Source organism: Myripristis murdjan, chromosome 2 (genome assembly GCF_902150065.1).
Source record: "Myripristis murdjan chromosome 2, fMyrMur1.1, whole genome shotgun sequence".
NCBI classification, from domain to species: Eukaryota; Metazoa; Chordata; class Actinopteri; order Holocentriformes; family Holocentridae; genus Myripristis; species Myripristis murdjan.
The window spans coordinates 14983794-15005565 of record NC_043981.1 but is presented as its reverse complement, the minus strand read 5'-3'; the positions used below and the strand labels follow the sequence as shown (position 1 = coordinate 15005565).

General features: G+C 43.4%; 1 long non-coding RNA gene across 2 annotated transcripts in view; it reads left to right on the top strand.

Annotated features, from left to right (window-relative positions):
- Positions 1-15508, top strand: part of LOC115373958 (uncharacterized) — a 72920-nt gene extending 57412 nt beyond the window's left edge. For both annotated transcript variants that reach the window (XR_003929575.1, XR_003929576.1), the window contains exons 2-3: positions 12405-12536; positions 14734-15508. This is a non-coding gene — a long non-coding RNA (uncharacterized LOC115373958). The remainder of the gene's footprint in view (positions 1-12404; positions 12537-14733) is intronic.
- Positions 15509-21772: the final 6264 nt, after the last annotated feature.

The following is a 21772-nucleotide window of genomic DNA, read 5'->3' as shown; positions in this document are numbered from 1 at the left end:
ATCCATTTTCATAACTTTATTGGAAACGTCTCATTTGATTTGTTGCTGTCATGTGTGGGAGTTTGAAGCTCCGGCCTCCCTCCTACTGCAGCTAAAGACTCGGAGACCAGAGAAACCACAGCGGCTCTTGCTGCCCCCGCCTTTCCTCAAGTCACATCGTCGCAGCACTTTGTCTGCATGTGTGTGTGTGTGTGTGTGTGTGTGCGCAGCCCAAAGACTTCATTTTACCCCGCACAGTGTGTAGGTGTGCATGTGTAACGCTGCACAACCTGCATACGGTGCTTATTTTATAAGCTCCAAAGGCTGCAAAGACTGACATCAGCATCACTCAAAAGTTCATCGACGGATCTCGAATTTCCTGAAATGCACCTTTTCACGTTCTGCTCCCTCTCCCTCAGGGATTTTTGTCATTTTGTAGCTACTGTCTGGTTCCCATGACCTGTGAAACAGGAGCAGGGCCACACCAGCGGCAGAAATTTACTTTCCAATGCTTTAATATAGTAAAGAATCCTATTTCAACACATTGTATGTCCATTTTGGGACAAAATATTACCAGAATTTCATTTCCCAATACCTCTAAACATACAGGACAAAGGCTGTGAGTGTGTTAACTATTTGTTCACCATGGATTTAAAGGAATTATCCAACGTTTTGGGCAAAACACCCTTTTTTCCAGCTTACCCAGACTGAGACAAGATGTTTGATACCCTTACACCTCTGTGCGTCCAGTGGTTCAGTTCCTATGGGAAAGAAAAGGAGATTCATTTTAGGAGAAGCTGATTTGTGCCGCATCGCTGCGACGATCCAAGATGAGACAGAAGGATAAATGTGTTCAGTGGTATGTATTTCAGATCCACATGACACACTGCGTAAATATGACAGCTTCAGAGATGCTGTAAGGTTTGTTTTTTCACTTTGACTGAGCTAGGCTAATGACTCCCATAGACTTCAAGTCTTTATGCTAAGCTAACACGACATCCTACCCATAGGAACTGAACCACTGGACGTACAGAGGTGAAATGGTATTGAACATCTTGTCTCAGTCTGGGTATGTTGTGAAAAAGTTATTTTGCCAAAAACGTCGGAATATTCCTTTACAGGAAAGCAACACTGCATAAGGTGAACATGGGTCTCTGTTTGTAATCAGAAAACAAACAACTCTTCTCGAGTCATTTTCTTTTCGATTGTCTGGGTTTCAGGATTTGATGTGCTTTCATTTGCAGCTCCTCTCTCAGAGGCGGTGCATGTCGTTATGAGGGCGCACAAAAGTTAAAATATCAGCCAGCGAGCTAGAAAACTGGATTTGTCTCCAAAGCTGAAGTCATGGCAGCGGAGCCGAGCGCCATAACGGATGACAACACTTTGAGCCACATTTCAGGCGTTTGGAGTTCACACTGCCAACCTCGTGTGAGCCGCGATTCGCTGCAGAGATTTTGCAGAGGAGACAATGACGAGCCGTTTCTCTGTGGCAGACGTAACCGGGACGAACCGGGGCCAACTTGGAAGCTTTGTTGCGACTTTTCAGACCCCCTGGCAACTTGATTTCTCAAAAGCAGCAGTGTCAAAAAAAAAAAGGGGAAAAAAATAAAATTAACATGTTGACCACTCCCTCTTGCTGAAACAGTGGCAGGGTGTGGTGCCATGCTCATCCTGCTCCCCCAATAAATATATTTTCCATATTTGGACGGAGCAAAACACACTGATATGCAAATGAGCGTGTGACATTATCCAGCCACTTTTCGAGCTGCCAGCCGTTCCTTGGAGGAGATTTGGCAAAGGTGGCCGGGCTGGGCGGAGGGGCAGGACTGGCTCATGCAAACACGGGTGGCAATATTGCACAGCCATGGCGTCAGAGTGAGGGTATTTTCTGCAAGAAATCACCAAAGAAAGAAGCCACATCACTACAGGGTCCCTTCACCTGTCTGATTTCCTTTGTGTGTGGTATTTTTTGATGCAGCCAGGCTTAAAAAATAAAGGATAGGCATGTTCATTTCTCTTTTTTTGCTTTGTTTCAAGGTCTTCTAACTAATACTCCGCCAGTCTTGCTAAATTACCTGAATGAGACATTGGCCTTTTCACCATTCATGTGCTTGTGCATTGTTGAGACAATATCTAATGGAGTCTAAAACAACAGAGACCCCAAGTTAGGATTCAGTGCCTTTTCGGTGCCTTTTACCGACAAGAGGGAACGGGAAGCCCCATGATTCATTGCCATCATGTCGAAACAGCATTATAATCCACAGCACAGAGCCAGTTGAAACAGCTGGACGACCCAACAGCTGTGTGTCTTAATTCGCGGTGCGGGCAACATCAAGCGCACGGTCCATCTCCAGCTATAAGGGGCACGTCTCCGCGCCGGCTTTCATGAGAAGTTTGTTCTCCCCGAGACAACTTGGGAACAAGCGATTCCAAGGGGACCCGAGTGATGACATTCTTGGATGCGATTTTAATCCGATGTTTTTCTCCTCTCTTTTGCCTTGGTCGGCCGTGCCACATTTTTGAATTAGCCACGCCCTGACATAATGCCACTGGCCATGGGTGTCTGCGGCTCCTCTGCTAATCTGTTTCTCCCCATGCTGTTCCTTTCAAAAACTGCAACCCAGGCTGTGATTTGGAGTGTTTCAGTGCGTTAATGCTCATTATCTTTCAAGGTGTTTCATCTTCCTTTATGTAGTTGCATTAACTGAAGTTGATTTCATGGATTCGGTCGTTCTCTAGTCTTTCGAACTTGGTAGCAAGCTCGTTTTGTAACAGCAGCGCCTCATTTGCATACACTTCCATGCCTGAAGTGCAAAGGTGAAAGTCAAGAAATGCTACATGAAGACCTCCTCGTGCTTATATGAATATGTTGTGAGGAAACGATCCAGCAGCTTTACGGTATTGATCCTGCGAGGACTCCTCTTGGCAGGTCTTTGCTCTTTGTAGTCCAGATAAAAATGTACTTCAAGTTAACCGACAGCACGCACACACATACACACACATGCTTTCTTGAAATGTTTGCGCTCGGTCGAAAAAAACCCAACAAAAAACGCCGGGGCTTTTTGACACATAATAAAGCTTTCGGAGCTCCCGCCGTCGTGAACTCTCTGACGTGCACGCAGAGAGACAAGCGAGACCAAAACGGTTAGTCAGTCTGTGCGTCGTCGCTGGTAGCCTCCTGTTGCCAAAACAGAATTAAGATCATGTTTCTCCCCGACTGAAACAATAACTTGGCAGACGCTTTCAAGAGCAGATAGTTTACAGCGGGGGGATTTTAAAGCTCCCTCCAGTAACAGACAGGGAGTCATCAGACGGAGACACTGATATCAGAATATTACAGGGAAAAGAGACAATGCCAGATGTGAGAGCTTTCCCAATAGTCCTCTTATTGCTTAATCAATGGTAAAACCTTACCTCCATATGAAATATGAGATTGAACAGACAATAACGATGGTCTGTCCTCTTAAAAGTTTGCTGTAGAATGGTTTATTTAATGGTTTATAAGCCCAGTGGTTTTTGCATTTATGAAGCGTCTACAAACATTAAATTACAAGCAAATATATAATAAATAGGGCCTTGTTGCCGTTTATTCAGTGCAGTGTATTATCTATCTCACAGATGAGATAAATATTAAATGGTACATGCAGGCCATCTGCTGCGGGGTATTATTTATCTGTTTTCCCAGGACCCTAAACTCCCTCAGTCTATTTTTTTCTTCGTGCACCATTTTCAGAAATAATTCACTGAAGCCATACTTTAAAATAATGCAGACGATTCTATTTATGTTGAGGGAACACAGGATGGAGAGACAAGAAACTCCTTTTTTTTTTTTTTTTGGTTTGAAAAAATGAAATCGAGGGATCATAGGGTGGACCCCGGTTGCCATGGCGACGCCACAACGCAAGCGTTCAGGATTCCCCTCCAAGCTTTAAATATCCAGTAAATAGCTGCGAACAAAAACCTCAGCAAAATTGCCCCGTGGAGCTTCCAAAAGTATGAGGCTGCACGGAGGCTGACTGACATAATGGTACGTGGGGCCAGCTTTTTTTTTTTTTTTTTGGTGCTCGTGCGGCGTTTGCGTGTCGGAGGCGCATGATGTCAAGAGCGGCTCCAAAAAAGAGGAAGGAAGCGTTTGCATGGCAGGAACATAGAAAGTGAATATTTCCAGGTGGTTCGCGTCGGCAGAGGAGTTTGTGAAGGCTGAGTTCACGAGAAAATGAATGAAAGAATTGGGAAAATGAACTTTGTGGCTCTTGATTTCAATTCAATAAAATAACAGTTAAAAAAAAGGCTTTGGGAGGAGTTGAGTCGTACCTGGTAGATGATGTTATTCAGCTAATTAGGACTAACATAGCTCACAACTTAGCCTGAGATAGGGTATGAATTAGTGTCCGATAATTTTCAGTAACTTAAACAGCATGTTGATGAGTTTAATTAATTTTGTACATTGATTTTAACTTCCCTCTTCGTTGTTGCTGTGAGCTGCGACACTGTGACAAAGAGGTCAACTGAGTGCTTGTTTTATGACAATGGAAATTTCAGTAAAGTCACTCAAACAAACTCTTGACGTCTCATCAGTGAACGCTACAGCTGAGGTCTGGGCGAGGTGAGCCACCCGGAAATCCTCCGATGGGTCGAGAAATAAAGGCCCACAAATGCCCGCACCGGCTCTACCCATTCAATTTCTATGGGTAGAAGCTACAGCTCTTGGGTCGAGGTGCGCAGAGAGTCAATGGAGTCAAAATCGGTGCCAATCCAGCTTTCCACTCAGATTGGCGAAGGAAAATGTCCGGGAAGCAAAGTGCCGGCCGTGCCAAAGTGAGTGCTGAGAGGTGGAGCGGCTCCCTGAAGCCGGCCAGAGACACGATAAACACAGCCCTGCCTGATAAATAAAGGAATATCATTTGTTATTGTCATGTTTTGGGGAAAAATAAAATGTTAGTGATGGTCCAAATATTTAAATAAATTCACTTGGGTCCTTTTTATTTCTCACAACTGCAGAAAATGTTCATCGATGTGGATTTCCTTTTCAAATTTTGGCCTGAAGTTGTGAGAAGTGAGAAAGTCTGGAGGATATTTCAATGCTAATTTGTTTATTCGTTCATCTGTCACGCACTGCAAGTCACACAATCTCATCTTCAGCGCTAAAATCTTGTCGCTTCCAGTGCGGTTTCACTCGTCTCCATCATCTCCCTGAACCAAGCGTCATTTATTCCCAGAAAATATCCTGAAATAACTGAAACGGCATTGGAAACAAGCGGGATTATCCCACTGGCAGATTATTTTAAGAAAAGCAAGATTTTAAAGCCTCAGTTTGAGACTAAAATGGAGATTTCTACATTACAATACTGTATTTTTTAGATACCACTGACTTGATTGTGTCAAATCTCACAGGAACGACATTTGAGCCTTTCATTTTTTTAAAAAGAAGTACTGTACTGTACTTCATATGAGTCTAATGTACTTTATATGTTGTCTTTTATTGTTTTATTTGCCTTTTCCTTTTTTAATTCCACCCTGTGCTGTTTTATTCTTTTTAATGTTTTATTTTTATTTAATGTGTTTCAAATGTTCTTCTCTTTATTGTGAAGCACTTTGAGCTGCAATTCTTGTATGAAAGGTGCTATTCAAATAAAGTTTTATTATTATTATTATTATTATTGCTAAAAATCATGACATATTTGCCTCTGCCTGGCCCAGGGGAGGCCACATCACTGCTGCCTTGACTTTCACTGGTGTTATTTTATGATATGAATCATCATAAGGAAAGTCTCTCCTGTCTTGCCGCCCTGCTCCACGGGGAGGTCAGAGGTCAGAGCAGAAACCTCGGAGCTGGTGGGCGACTCAGCGTCTTGTCTTGGGACTGCAAGGCTGCCTAACCTCCTTTTTTTTTTTTTTTGTTTTGTTTCTCCAGTATTTTTGGATGGTTTGCCAATAACCCGCTCCAGTGATTGCAGGCTGTGGCGTTTGATGGCCCAAAGAACGTAAAGCGATACACATCTCCACATCACAACCAGATTTAAAGGCAGATCTTCAGCGAACGCTCACGTTCAATAAACAACCTCCGTCACTTGACGTCTGTATGTACGGCGTGCATCCATCCATCCGTCTCTTTCTCTCTCTCTCTCGCTCTCTCTCTCGCTCTCTCCTTCCAGAGCATGAGAGTGATTACAAGAAGCTGACAATCAGGTCCAGGCCTGTATCTCCGTCCTGTATCCTCTCAAAGATTCCCTGTGCGTGCATCTCGCCGCGTCAGCTCCCATTACTGTGATTTCCTTTCATTTTGCCCTCCGCGCAGTCGCATGCACACACACACACACACACACACACAGACGCTGACATTATGCGCCGCACACAAGCGCGCCCTCACGCAGAGATACAGACAGATGCACATGCACGCTCACACACCCACACCACACCATTCCAGACGCTTCTAAATGAGAGGGACCGAAGTGATGCCACAGGCCACAGGCGACCCAGTAATCCAGATGAATTCTGGGGGATGCATCGCACTTCATCTGTCTGCCCCTCCTAAGACCAGCGTGTGTGTGTGTGTGTGTGGGTGTGTGTGTGTGTGTGTTGGGTGTGCGTGAATCGCGCGCTCGCTTTTTTCCGACGCAGGTCAAACAGCGTTCACAAATAATTCCTAGCGTGTGTTTGAGCCCGCCTGGAGTGCCAAGTGGGTGGGGTTTACCGCACTGGGACACTTCAAATGGTGTCGGATGATTTGTCAATTGCTGAAAAGAATATTAAAATGTTCAGTTCAAGTCAAAGCCGTGAGTCGGAGCGGCGCTAACCCGTCCCTGTGTGGCGAAAACCCCACCCATCTGGCACTGCAGCGAGGTTAAAACTAAGACTTCTGTGTGCATGTGATACTCCACATGCATCCAAATGTTAAAGGTGCATTTTTGGACTTCGATTTGACTCGTGGGTGGAGACAGTCGGTAGCATCGACTCCACACCAGTGGCGTTGTTTGTGTTCATGTTCAATATTAAGGCCACGTTTCCCAGAAACCCCGCTGCTTCCTGTCATAAAGAGGACGTCCCCTTTTCCTGCCGTTAACCGCACAGGATGAGCGTGTTACAAGGGATTACAAGTGATTTTTTCCATCTGCTTTTCACTCCTTGCACCAGCTGTCGCTTCCGAAATTTCCAAGTCTGAAGTTTTAGCTCCAACAGCGGCCTCTTCCTGGTTTGTGCCATAAACTAACCCAGCAGATTCTCCAAGAAACCAAGAAAAAGTCTTTTTTCTTGCCGGGGTCGTCATAATTGGGTCTCAAAATGAATGTGGTGATGAGTTATTGGCGTTAAAATGTCATGTAGCATCTTTAAAGGAGCACTTAGCAGTCTTTGAACTACTGTTTGCAGGTCTGTAGAGCAAAATTAACGCATTTTTGATGGCGAAATTGTGAGATGCCGTCTTTGATGCTCAAGTCGGATGTCAGAATTGGACAAAAGTTGAACAACAATAGAAACTTTAACACTTTTGCAGCTGGTTCAATACGGTCTGCATGGAATAAGACTCAACCAGTCTGTGTCAGCTGGGGCCGATAAACTGTGGATTGAAATATCTCACTCTAAAACACTTGGATCTTCGTCTTTTATGAGATGCATGTTATTTACAGCGTGTTTAAAGGGGCATTACGAAGAGTTAAGTCACCAAAACTCATGGAGATGCGTTGATTTGTTTTAAAATCTTATCGCAAAATGCTTTCTTGTGCAAAAAAATTCAGTTTTCAGGCATGAGCCGGCCAGTGATGAAAACCACGGTCTCCGCGATCAAATTACATGCTTACTCCGTGTTTTTCATCCGCCGGGGTCCTCACTTCACCTCCGCCAACCACTTGATGCCAGCTGCTTTTTTCATGGTCTAAAAATTGCGCACGAGATCTTTGAGGCGTCCACGACCGCAATCGTCCGCGGTCGGTTTGCCATTATCACAGCAGCAGGTGTCATCATCCGCATGTCAGCCATTTTCGGGGTCTCTACCTCGATTATTGACTGCACCATTGGCCTGCGTTTATTCCCAATCACTTCTTGAACTCTCTTTCTTCTGGCTCTCTCTTTGTGTTTTTCCCCCCGCTCTTTAATATCTTCTGTAATTTTGCTCTCAAGAGGTACAGGCTGCATGTCGGGGCACAAAAAAAAAAAAAAGCAGCAGAAACAACCCAGGAATGTCAGCCAGCCAGCCAGCCAGCCAGCCAGCCAGTCAGCCAGCGAGGCCGGGGCAGGCGAAGTGCAGAAGGGCCACAAGTCTTTGAAGTCTGCCTTGACAGTTGTGGACCCTGGACGCTCCCTGGCATAGCGCAGCGCTCCGTGATCACGTTTCATTATTTTGATGGGAAAATCAGACAAACGGTTCAGTCGAGGTTTAGTTTAGTGCTGCAGACCCCTTGCCAAAGCACAAGGAACTTCGCAATAATGTGTGGACACGCACACACACACACGCACACACACATGCATGCACGCACGCACACACTCTCCTGAATCGCAGTAGAGTTCACTTTAGATTAACCAACAAAGAACACATTCATCTTTTTAGGACTGGCCAGTAGTTTGATGTGTTCCGGTCTGTTTTGTGTTTCGTTTTATTGTGCTGTTTCCCATATAGCAAGCAAATACACACTGTCCACATGCACACACACACACACACTCACACACACATACCGGGGCAACATCTGCTCTACTTGATTGCATTAGTTTTGTGTTTTGTTTGACTTTTAAATCAGAAACTTGTGCACTAAAAGGTTGGCATGTTTTATAGACATAGCTTTTACTTGTTAAATTAATTCACTTATTCTCTACATGCAGTTCATAATGTCATAAAAAGATAATTGAAAACTGTATTTCATGTCTCTCGGAGCAGCAAGAGGTCTTTGATATCTCGCAAATGTTGCACAGGAATCGCCATGAAGAGGAGAACTTTTTTTTGTTATTGTTGTTTTTATCTTTATGATGCTGAAATTTTCCTCGCGTGTGTGAGTTTGGACTAGAAGGCATGAAATCAGCAAACTTATGATTAGGCTGGTTACCCAGGCAAAGTAATACACTGTCCATTATTCTGAGGATAAATTTAATTTTTGGGTAATGCAGTTTCTTCCTGACGTTTATCGACACATTATATGCATCGCCAAAACTGATTTCATAAGATATAAGATCAGCTGCTCTTGTAGCAGATGTGATGTTTGTTACTATGATTTGTGTTATATTGGCAATTGTCTGTTTACCTGATGGTGCTATTTTATTTATTTATTTATTTGTTTGTTTATTTATTTATTTATTTATTTATAACTCGTCTTGCATGTGGTATCTTAAATTTTAGGTTCCTGGGCATCATCTAAAATCAGCCCAAATGGCTAAATCTGGATTATTTGTGTTTTATTTTTTTATTTTTCCCCCATTCATTAGCAGCACATTGTTCCTTTTTAAATAAATGACCTTGTAAACATTTAAAGGACAGCAACCTCTTCCTTAGACTGATATTGGCTCTATTATTCCCGGAGCTTATATAGTAATTTGTTGCATTTAATCACTACTGGAAAACCAAAAAGTCATCATAAAAAAAAAGTTTAAAAAAATCTAATAAAATAAAAAAAATAAAGAGACATACATAAATTTATTAAATAAATGCAAATAATAAAATAAAATAAAATGAAATGAAATAAAATTTAAAAAAAAAAAAAAAAAATTCTGGTGTACTGCAATAAATCTCCATCAAGCAGACTAAGGCAGATCGGTCCACTAGGATCAAGAAAATGATATTTGACTCAAGTCATTTCATTTCTAGCAGGCTGCAAATTTCATGGTAACTGGTGATAATTAGTCAGTAATGCATTTGACATTTCTTTGACGACTCCCAAATCTTTGATTACTCCCAAATGACGTCAAAATTTACCACAAACTTTACTGAAAACTGCACCCTTTACTTTTACTGTGTCACCAAACTCATTCTGAACACTCCAAGTGATTTCATTTAATTGATTCAAGTTTTTTATGTGATGCTGTTCCTGTCAAACTCCAATACAGACCTGACGTTACATGAAATCTTCATCTAAAATGAGTTTGGTGACCGCCAAAAGCCAAAATTTGGATTTTCAGTGAATTTTGAGGTAAATGTTGAAATAAATTTGGGGGCATTTTCAAAGAAATTTCCGATTTGTTGCTAATTAATAACCTGCTTACAATGAAATTTGCAACCCACTGAAATTAAGTGCATTGTGTCTGACTCTTAATTCAAAAAACACTTTAATTCAGTGGGTGTTTGAGTGTCAGTAGGTGGATGTGAGCCTGGTTTATTACACAGAAACACCCTGAGTCAGCGATGTGTCCTTTCGCCTCTTGACTGACAGCGAACAAGGCCCTATTAGATGTCGTATCCGAAGGGCCTTGTCCAATCAATGCGTCACTCACAGTTTGAGGGGAGGGTCAGCCGCGACGGACAATGATGCACTCATTTCTCCCCCCCCCACTCCTTTTGATTGACAGCTAACAAGCTCCTATTAGCTTTTATGTCACTCACGCCGGCCCGCGTTATAGCCGGATGCAATTGATTTATCAGCTCTTCCGGCGCGCTGTTGTTGTTTGTCTGCGGCTGCTGCCCCACTCTGAAGGAAAAAAAACACTCAGACATCAAAAACGTGTTACTTCAAGATTTGTGTGACTGTTTCTTTTTCTCGGTGAGGGGGGAAATTGCGCAAAACAGCTGTTAAAACCCACTTGAATGGGCTCCTTTAGGATGTAATGAGATGCTGAGAGTGCGGCTAATCTCCATTCTTCCACCTAAGTCTACTGTTTAACCAGTGACATGAATATATGGTGGGTAAATGGCTTTTCCCTCTGCCCTGGAAGCAATCTGTTCACATCAAAGGTTAGGAGGAGAGAGGGGGGGGAGGAAAAGAAAAAAAAAGCCCCGCTGCGTTTAACTCACCCCTCCTTCCTTCCCCTGCCTGTCTTCTTTTCCCCTTTCCTCCCCCCTCTCTCTCTTTCTCTTTCTCTTTCTGTCTCTTTCTCCTCTCATTCGTCCCCTCTTCCTCTTCTCCGCTCTCGGATTCATCTTTTCTCCTCTCTCGTCTCTTTCTGCATGGCAAACATTATCCCTTCGTCTTAAAAATCGTATTTCCCCCCCCCCCCCCCTCTTAAAACAAGTGAAAACATCTGCCAACAAGGGAGCGGGGGCTGATTTCGCTCGCTCCCCAACGCAAACTGACTTGTTTTAGGAATTTTTCTCGATGCTGGTTTTGGGATGTTGCCTCGTTTCTAGACACTGCAGCCATTAAAATGAGCTTCATGGTTGAATTTCCACTAAATCACCTACTGAGATGGACATTTTTTAAAAGTGTTTCTCTTCATTTCTTCATTTCTTTCTGTCCATTCTATGTTTTTACTTTCCTCTCCTCGTCTATTTTTTCCCTTCTCCATCTTCTTTTGTTTGCACGACTGAGGAAACGCAGGTTTTGTTGACAAACCCTGAGCTGGAGTCTGACTTTTTAGAAAGGAAAAGGAAAAGGAGAAGGGAGGGGAGCTCTCTTTAATACGAAGGGCAAAGTACTGGATCAAAAAAGCGACGCTGGGACAAAAAAGGGATAATCCGTGAAATCTGTCCAGGTCAAGGGTCAACTTCCAACCCGCCGTGTGTGTGTTTGTGTGTGTGTGTGTGTGTGTGTGTGCGTGTGTATGGAGATTAACTTAAGGGGGTTGTGGAGGAAATGAGGAGAGTCAAAGGGAGTGTTTATCCTCTTTAAACTCACTTCACACCCACACACACTGGGGAGCCCTCGCTGAGGAAACAGAGAAGGGGAATCTCTCTCTCTCTCTGTCTCACTCTCTCTCTCTCTCTCTCTCTCACACACACACACAAAATGCACATGCTGATCATCGCAAATCATAATTAAGTTTAGCTCGATTTGCAATCAAATGGAAAACACGTACAGTAATTACCCCTCTTTACATACCGGCTGATATAGACGTTATTTTCATTAAACTTGGCGCTGTGTGTGATTTGTTGTGTGTTGCCTGTTAGTGTTTGTGCTGCACGCTCATGTGCTGCTGAAGACCTCGGAGTAAAGAAATCCTATTTTTCTTTTAAAAAAACTGAAAAATCTACCAATTAAATATGATTATATCCTGTTTCCAAAGTCCTTTTAGTGATTTCAAGCTTTTTCCAGCGCCTTGAAAGTGATAATATCTTGAAAGTATCAAGAAAAAAAAAAACATTTAATTAATTAATAAAGGAATTCATTCATTCATTAATAATGGTCCTGTGTCCTTTTTGTGTTTCCAGTTGATGCCTTAATTGGGTGATGGTATAAAAATGGTATAAAAAAATATTAATGGCAATGAAATGTTGTTTCTTATAGTTTCATTTATCTTCAACTGAGATATAAGATTATTATTATTATTTATTTTTTTAACTCTGTTGCCTGCAGGAGAAACCAGGCGGGAGTTTGAGGAGTGGAAACGCTAACGTGAGCACTCCGCCGCCCCGTCACGGTCGCATGTGGAGCTGCGAGGCAACAGGTTCCACTCGGCCTCGCTGGAGCGCCGCCGGCCACTTGCAGGTGCGGCGAGGTCGACGGGGCAAAAGGCAGAGGGCAGGGGTCAAAGGTCAAGGGTTTAGGGGTATCGTCGTCAGGCTTCGGGGTCACGGAGTGGAGAGCTGTAAATGCTCCCACTGGGCCTGACACCTGTCACACATGTGGGAGGTAGGATAAGCTGCCAGCCTGCGTGTGTGTGTGTGTGTGTGTGTGTGTGTGTGTGTGTGTGAAGATGGACACCAGCAGCAGTTGAATGGGAAAGGGGGGAAAAAAAAGTGAGGGAAGGCATGTGTAGAATGTAAGAGGTTTAACATCGCTTTAGACCGTGTCAAGTGTGTGTGTGAGTGTGTGTGTGTGTGTGTGTGTGTGTGTGTGCGTGCAGAGAAAGAGGGACACCTTGCATGCTGCACCTGTATGCAGGGTTTAAATTACCGCATGTGGACATTTGGGGGGGAGCTTTGGAATGTGTGTTTTACTGTCAATCTGCAGCCCACACACACACACTCACACACACACACACGCATACACACACACACACACACACACACACACACACACGGAACGACTCTGCCAACTCGTTCAAACTGATGTTTTGTTATTGCTGCTCTTCAGACGGGGATGAAACGTGTGTGAATGAATTTTCATTTCTCATTTTAGGCATTTGCCCGACACACTCACCCACAACAACAATCAGAGCAGCAAAAAGATGAAGCTCCAAATCTTAAATTCAGTGTCTTGACAGCGGAGTGCAAATAATTTTCCATATTCAGTCTTAAAATCTTATTTTAGAAACAGGTTGGGTGAGATAACCCAACATGTTTCCAGTGTAGTTTCACTTGTTTCAGTATAAACGTTGATTAGCACTGGAAATTAGTAGAATTCTCTCATCCAAATGGGAAAAAAAACACTTGTTGTGAGGAAAAACAAGATTTAAACACTTAGTGAGAGTTTGAGACTGTCCACGGTGTAACTCATCCTCCACACTTCACATTGACTCCATACAAACCACAGACAAGATAAAAACTGATGTCTGGATTCCCTAAAATTGAAATATTCAGAGTGCAAACAGCTCTTGAACTCTCACGTCAAATTACATTCCACACCTCCCATCCCCCCAAAAAACAGCCTGATAGCTTCCAGTGAGTTGACGTTGTAGTACACGTCATTTACACAGTAAACAGGAGGTGAAAAATTAAGTTTGATTAGATCACATCGGATTAAATCAGATTAGATGACACTGTAATGAGCCCTGTAGAGAAACTGACTTGTAGCAGTTAAAAGACACAAACAGAAATCACACAGTGTTGATAATAAAACAACAAGCAACAACAACAAGAGCACATACTGAGTAACCTATGCATATTATGAAAAAATGCAAATTAAGAAATTCATCCGGAAATGTGCATTGCAGACTCTTCACATTAGCAGGTTTACATTACACATGTGCAAAGATTATGTGCATTTTCTGTTGTACATATTATCAAAAAACAAAAACAAAAAAACCCAAAACAAATTAAAGTTTTATATAAAGAGAAATGCATCTGGACATGGAAATGTGCATTGCTGGCTATTCACATGAGCAGGTTCACATTGTACATATGCAGAATTTTATGCAGATGTGTTAATGTGTGTTATAAATATCTATCTATATCTATTTATTTATTTTTAACAAAAACAGACGTGATATACAGTATACAGTAACGTGTCCACGTGTGCACATGTGCATTGTTGACTATTCACATGAGCAGAGCTGTTATGTACAGGTTGATGTGGCACATATGCAGAAATTATGTTCATGTGCATGTAAAAATGTGCAGGTCACGTGACGCAGTGCAAACGGGGGAAGATGTCCAGAGCGTGAGAACAGAGGGGAAACAGTGCAGACCAGATGTGAAATTGATACGTTGATTCCATAAAATGGAAATCCTCCAAACACACGCAGTTCAAAAACTTAAGTGCAGTACTTAAGTAAAAATAGCTGCTTTTCCATCCCAAACAGCCTCTGCTCCCCGGAGTTTGGTGCGCAGCAAATTAGACCCGACACGATATCAGATTGATGTTTCGACCGCGGAGCTCTCCAGGTTGGCCAACTATGCGCTTGCCCATGTCGCTCGGCTCAGCCTCTGTGTGAGCGAGGCCGCGAGCCACCCTTCAATTAGCTCGCGAGGAGCTTCTGTTTTGTTCTGTGCAGATTTGTTGACAGAGAGGTGTGTTTTTCCAGCGTCTGCCATCCCATCCAGAATTCGAATCAGGAGCGCCGCGCCTCCTCGCCAGTGGACGTCCAAAATTTTCTCGTTTTCTTGAAGCACAAGAAGCAAAGAGGAACACCTTGTGCGATAAACCCAACGCACCCATCGTCTCATTTTAAATGCACGCCTTCACATTCTCCAGGGTCAGCCGATGATGGCGGCTGAACCTTAGCTGGTTGTCATGGTGGTAAAGCCCGCACGCCGCCCTTCAATCAGCTCAATACCAGGAATTGTTTTGTGACAATATTCCCAATCTGCACTGTACAGTCGACAGCATTTTGTTTTCCACTATCTTTTAAGTGACAGTTTTTTCATTTAGTTTGACTCGCTAAATCCAAACCTGACGACTTGTATGGTGGCTTGTTTACTTGTTTTTTTCACAAAACCCCAAATTACTTCAAAAAATACGGAAATGTAATGCATGCACATATGTAGGATTGCTTATATGGCGTATATGTCCTTATTAAAGACTCTTAAATGCACAGAAATAGTACATTAATACAGAAATATATTCAAATTTGGCCCATTTGCATATATGGAAATTGATATGGACATATGACAAATATATATGATAAGTACAAACATCATTTCCAGTTTTTTGAGTTGTGTGTTGTGCACGTACGGATGCACATGTATGGCCATTTATGCACGGTATGTTGTTTTCATATATGCACATACTGTATATAAGCTACATGTGTTTGTTTGACATCTATGGGTGAGACATATATGTGGCCATCAAATCCAAAAAGGGGAAATGCCTGTTTGGTTCATGTATGATGACATATGTAACATCAGGGGCGGATCTAGACAAATATTCATGGGGTGGCAAGAGGGTGGCATGGAGACTTTAAGGGGTGGCAGAAATATATATGCTGATTTAATACCAAACGATCACATATATCAGTATTTGCTTGGAAAACCCCCAAATGAGGATATTTTAACTCAAAAACATTCTATTATTGTGGTACATGAGTAAAGCATTGAATAGAAAACCAAAAGGTGGCATTAGAAATAATTATTTATTTATTTATTTATTTATCAACCCCTTAAATAGTGGGGTGTCATCTTTTGCTGCATTTACTTGCACTCGGACATTTGAGTCTCGTAACAGCGAGTTTCCGAACAACCACAATTAAAAAATAAATAAATAAATTGTCTGAAATTGGGGTGGCAACTAGGGTGGCAAGGCATTTTTCTAGGGTGGCAGCTGCCACCCCCTGCCACCCCGTAGAACCGCCTATGTGTAACATATATGACATAACATGGATCTGGTATGAGGGCATGCTTTATGTTCGTATATTAGTTTTCCTTGTGCAATACTTTGTGTGTGGTTTGTGTGTTAGTGCTCTGCTTCTGTGCTGTATTCCTGTGCGTGTGTGTGTGTCCGCACGCACGTGTGCACCCATGCCTCTGCAAGTGTGTATAAATGTTGAAAACACCCAAAGCCTTGTAGTACAATCTTCCTGGTAATTAATAAGCCGGGAAAAGCCGCAAAAAAGCACCTCGCCTCACCTCACTCAGGGCTTGGAATAATGCCATTCTCTCCGAGCATGTGCGCGCCCGTGCACGCGTGTGTGTCTTCAGTATGTGTGTGTACGAGCCACGTACTAAGTGGGATAATAATACAGTGACCCCGGGAGGCGAAGTGATTAAATTATAATCAGCACGGATTAATTAATCTATAATATTTATTCCTATTATGGTGAGGGGAGAGGAGGCGCGGAGCTTAGAAAAGGTTATGTGCGCACACTCCGCGCTCTTTGTCTGCGTGAAAGGCAATGCTCGGGGGTGGGAGAGGCGACAAGGCCCCCTTGACAACGCAGGCAGAAGGTTATTGCTGATATCAAATGCCCTGCATACAATTATCTGTCACAACAAATAATTAAGAGGGCTGATAATGAGGAAATTAACATTTCCATTGTGGGGGATCTTTTATTGTCTGCCTGGGTCACTGCAGAGGAGGCTTTGAGAGCTGCTGAATAAATTATCTTTCCTGTGTGTGTGTGTGTGTGTGTGTGTGTGTGTGTGTACATGCCGGGTTTAAGAGTGTGTGTGTGTGTGTGTGTGTGAGTGTGTGATGCAGTCTTTAGAGAACGATAAGCAGACAAGCATAGGGACGCGTCAGGGTTCAGGGAGTGGGTGTGTATGCATCTCTCTGTGTGTGTGTATATATATATATATATATATATATATATATATATATATATATATATATGTGTGTGTGTGTGTGTGTGTGCAGGCATTTTCGTGCACAGCAGCACTCCTCTGTGCAGCGGAGGGACCCCTCGGAAAGGGGGGGGGTAGACGGCGTTATTCAAAAGGGGAGTAAAACGTGCAGAAAATGAGACACTCTGCACCAACGTGACGCGAGCAGCCTGTGTCACCAATTTCATGTTCGTTTGGAAATCGACCTGCTCCTGTGTGGGTTAAGAAATCATTGCGAAACTTGAAAACTGGACGGGCATCCAGCTGAAAACAAGCCTGGTTTTCTTCTTCTCTTTAAAACCTCCACCTCGTCTCCCTCTTTTTCCATTTGTGTTGTACCCGTGTCAGAGAACGCCTCCCCTCCTCAATTAATTCCTATTACTATAGACCTGGATACTTATTCCAGTGGTAGTTACCGATCTCAGATGTGTAAAACAATCACCATTTGCTGATGTTGTAAACCAAACTTGGATTAAATAGGGGAGAGAATTGCAGCACGTTGCTAAATATCACTTCCCCTATTCATCGTGCATAGGACTGACGCACAAAATAACACACCGAGTTCAAGTGTGGAGCGCCGACATCATTTATGGCAATCTGTGGCATGACAGCAGCTCCAAAGATGATGACAGAAATCCTTCCAAGGGCGAGGAAGGTGGGTAAGTTTGGACTTTGATGCGTCTTTTCATGCCCGACGCTGAAATCGCAGCATGGGGCCTCCGGGGGCCGACGCTGTGTTTGAACTGAGGCTGAAAAAACGAATCAAAATGTCACAGGAGTTACGTGTGTGGCCACGGGCAGCATCCCAGTCACGGCTGCTCCGGTTCGCCCCGGCAAAATGTGATAAAATAGTATCATAAATGGTGTATTGTGGTGCTGCAGAGATGTGAGAAAACACGCTTGTTTGCTGCAGAAAAATCACATTATCACAATTTTAAGTTTTCGTCAGTGAAAATGAAAATTAGGATGAGAAAAATGGTCACATCCACGAAAGCGGTGAATTATATTGCAATCGAAACATCTGTAAAAATAATTGCAAGTTGATTTTTTTTTCTCACTCATATTGTTCAGGTGTAGAGAGAGAGAGAGAGAGAGAGAGAGAGAGAGAGAGAGATCTGGCTCCATCTGTGGATGAGTTGGGGTTGTTGGGTGGGTGGGTGGTGTGAGGGTCTGGGATGGGTGGGCATGTTGAGGATCTCTGGGTGGGATTAGTGTTTTCACAGGAACTTGACCCCCAGACACACACACATGCACACACATGCACACACACACACACACACACACACACACACACACACACACACGGAAAGGCCCCTGGTTGCCATGTGTTTTGACTGACACATCTTTGACGCTCAGTGTGCAGCCAAGTTTAGCTCTCCTCTGTGTGTGTGTGTGTGTGTGTGTGTGTGTGTGTGTGAGGGAATATTTCCTGGCTTTTGAACTCCGCCTGATTGACACAAATGGGTTCAGGATAGCCCCCCCCCCCCCCCCCCCCATCTCTCTCCATAGGTCAAAGTGTGTGTGTATGTGTGTGTTTGTGTGTGTTTGTTGGCATGACGGCTCTCGTTTTGTCACCCCCCCCCCCCCCCCCCCCCCGCCCCTGCAGCTCATATTGAGGGGGATTTTAATACCCCAACATGTTTAGGAAGAGGCAGTGACACCATATTGTTCCCCCACAATGGAGGGCAGACGGAAGGAGCTGGAGGTCGGGGGGGCAAGGAGGAGGAGGAGGAGGAGGAGGAGGGCGGCGGGGGGAGGTGGGGGGGGGTCGGACAAAAGGAAGAGCGAACGTCTCCTTTCACCCGCCGCGTCTAGACTGCGACGCTCCCCGCAGGCTCTGTGGAAGAAAGAAAGACAGAAAGAAAGAAGGAAAAGGAGGGAAAGTAAGAAAGCATGAGGTGTGTGTGTGTGTGTGTGTGAGGGTGGGGGGGGCAGCGGTGGGGGGGGCAGCCTTGTGTGGTGGTCCGACGACGGCGGCGTGTTGAGGGAGCAGGGCAAGGTCAAAAAGGTCGCCGCCGGCCTTATCATGCGGTGCAAAGGTAGGAAGTTGTCACCGATGTTGCCTTCGAGGGCTGTCAGAAATACCGGAATCCTGAGCTGAGCGACACCAGGGGATGAATCACGATGTTCAAAAGGCGTTTAGTCTCACATGGAGCGTTGAAGTCTTGTTTCTGATGCCGATCAACTTGAACCGAGCGTCATTTTCTGCCTTATTCCCTTCTTTGAACATATAATTCCTGGGATTATCTCACCCTGCTGGTTGATTTTTTTGCAACGGTTTGAAGAACAATAAGATTTTTAAGACTCAATCTCTAAATGACTTGTTAAAATGGGGATTTTTTTGGTGCAGTGGATGCGACTTGGAAATTTTCAAACACTCAAGTTGTTGAGATGTGACGTTTAGAGGGCGCTGAACACGAAGGTCACGAGGTTTTGCCCTGTGTCTTGTCTTGTAATTCAACTGGAACAACTCATGGCTCTTTATTTAACTGAATGAATAAACACAGCTGTGGTACTTGATTTCAAAAATAAAAAAGGTTTACATTGTACATATGCAGAATTTTATGCAGATGTGTTAATGTGTGTTATAAATATCTATCTATATCTATTTATTTATTTTTAACAAAAACAGACGTGATATACAGTATACAGTAACGTGTCCATGTGTGCACATTGTCGACTATGGACTAAGGACATTTGTTACAACACACATTTTGTTGTTATGTTGCTTGAAAGCTTGAATGCACAACAACGCGTTATACTTTTAAAAAACTGGAACTTACAAGGAGCATTTGAAGGCACCATCGACAAACCTCCACGATCTTCGCCATCATGTTCAACATCAGTATCTAAAACACCATGAACATCATCGTCTGACAATAAAATGTAGCATCTTCTGACTCACACACATGTACACATCTTTTTGTGTAGAGTATAATGAATGAGTTATCATTATTATTATTATTATGTGATTTGCTGTTTCGGTTCATGTTTGGTGAGAAAATAAGTCCCAGAATGATCGGTATGTGTCTGAGACCAGGACACGCTAATGTGCTTCTTCATACAGACAAGTGTGTGTGTGTGTGTGTGTGTGAGTGTGCGTGTGTGTTTCAGTGCGAGCCTTGGGCAGGTGGCAGTGGTTCCGGAGGATAGGAAGGGCGCTGAGAAGGAAGGGGGGGCCCCCCACCTCAGCCTTTGCCAAATCCTTATTTTAGCCCTGCACTAACTAGTCCGGTCCAATAAACCTTTCACCCCGAGGGCCGTAAATCGCCAAACAACTGGTGTGGCTGGCCCTGCCACCCACTGTGACACGGCAGCAGGCGGGCGTAAAACGGGCATGTCAAATGCCATCAGAGAGGAAACTCTAGAGGCCCGCCGGCTGCGTTTCCCCCTCCGAGGAGCGATGGAGGAGCGAGCAGGAGGGCCCGCAGAGGCCTCCCAGGCGCTGAGGCTGGCTCATGTAGCGCCTTCCACACATGCACTCCTCACTGCAATATTTGAGATCTGTAACCATAATAATTAAAAAAAATAATAAAAAATCTTATCCCTCCTGTTTGCTGCAAATGTACACTTTTTATCAGTTGGGATCAATTTCGACCCCAGCTTTTTAAATCTCTTGGAAATTATTATAATAAAGATCATAACCCAGGTTTCTTTGTTGTTGACCTCAATGGCCCTTTAAATAAAACATAACCTCTCCCACTCATCCCTTATTATTCACTAAAGTTCTTGTGGGAATCATGTTTTTCCCCCGCAAATGTCACATTAGGTATTATACAGCTAAAAAAAAAAAAAAAAAAAAAAAAAGCCTGGGGTCAAATAGAGCCCAGTGAAACACCAGCGGGCACCAAATGAAAACATGCCATCATGTTAAGTTTTTGTTTACCCACTTGTCCCCATTAAATTAGGAGAAACGTCATTAAATATAAAAGGAAAAAAGTGCTCAACAAGACAAATAGGTAATAAATAACAATGATGAAGGGAAAAAAATGAAATTCAAAAGGGCAACAGGAATGGAAAGAGAATACAGATCATAGAGTTAGTTTAAAAAAAAAAAAAAAAGTGTGTTTCTAAAGGAGTTTGAAAGGAGACACTTGGTTGCCAGGCGGTTCCAGAGGCTGAGAAGCTGCTTCCGTCTCCAACCTCGGCTCATCGGGGGTTAAGAGCTCAAAGATATAGTTAAATGCTAAAACAAAAAATGTGCCTTAAAGGTGATACAGTCTCACCAATCAATCAGTCCTAAATTGCACTGGGTGGCCAGTGGAGTGAAGCTAAAAATGGGGGTAATATGCTGCCTTCTCCTGTCAGGAGTGCGCCTGCAGCATTTTGGACAGACTAATCTGGAGGAGATCTCTGCTGGGAATGGAAGCACGTTGCTCTGGTTAGCGGCTTAAAATATAAATGTAAGGGCTGATGTGTGGAGCAGTGGACTGGATGAAAAGATGAGGCTTTAAAGACAAATTTGTTATGCTGCGCTGGTCATTGATGGGGAGCGATTAGCCCCCAATTCTCTTGATATCTTTCTTTTTTTTTTTGTATTTTTCTTTTATGAAATATAAATAATGTAGATTATCTAATCTTTGTTTCATTGGTGAATCTGTCTGTGTAAAGAAAAGGGATAAAGAACTCTGTATCATCTAAGAAGGGCACTTAGGGAGGGCTTTTGACAATCAATTGATCCTCAAAGGGAGGTTTTGTTTTTGCTTTTCTCTCCCCCACTGGGATGCTAGAAGTCACATCAGGTAGGAGGGTTCTGTATTTTGCCCAAGGGCACTCAAGCAGCCTGGATGCTTGCTGTCAAAGGGG